The sequence below is a fragment of the Egretta garzetta genome, unplaced genomic scaffold (assembly GCF_000687185.1).
Source record: "Egretta garzetta isolate BGI_Z169 unplaced genomic scaffold, ASM68718v1 scaffold215, whole genome shotgun sequence".
NCBI classification, from domain to species: Eukaryota; Metazoa; Chordata; class Aves; order Pelecaniformes; family Ardeidae; genus Egretta; species Egretta garzetta.
The window spans coordinates 2527933-2528685 of NW_009259719.1; positions in this window are offsets into that span (position 1 = coordinate 2527933).

A 753-nucleotide genomic window follows, 5' to 3' on the forward strand; every position below is an offset into this window, starting at 1 on the left:
CCCCGGGTCACCCGCCAGCCACACACGGACTTCTTGGCTGCCTTTCGGCAGTGGGGCTGAGCCTGCTCCCCTCAGCCTCCGCCACGTTCCCAGCCCCACGCTGTCCCACCCCCTGCCCATCAGACCCACTGTGGCCAGGTAGCTGCATGCCAATGCTGGCACAGGTGCCCACACGCAGCCACTGCCTTCCCATCATTTATCTGCTCACCTGGCACTGAAGTGGAGGCTGTCACAGGGCTCCTGCTTGGTAGCAACTGATAGCACTGGGTGCCATTTACTGCCTCCTTATCGCTTCTCCCGGCCCCCACCCTGTGCCACTGCTTCCTGCGCCCCAGCCTCCAGCCCCACTCCCGTGCCCTGGGCTGGCTGCTCTGCCCCTGGCTCCCGTCAGCCACCTCCAGCAGCCCTCCCTGGCCTCTCACGCCCCAGCTAGCCTCGGGAAGGGCTGCAGGACAGGACCGCAGCTCCCGGCACAGCTAACATGGGACTCCGGGGGGCCGCCATGAGCCCAGCGCCCCAGTGCTCAGGGGCTGCCCTGGGCTGGGTCAGGCTCAGGGCCAGCACTAAGGAGGGAGCCCATGAGGGACTGAGGGTCCACACTCATCGATGGCAACCCTTGCCCAGGGTGCCGTGGATCAATACTGCCCTTTGCTTACCTGTTCTTCCCTCCAACAGGAGAAAGGGAGGGACAGAGAGCACCAGGATCACACTTGGCCTCTCCTCCTCCCGCTTCCCTCTCTGTCCCCCCCCCCC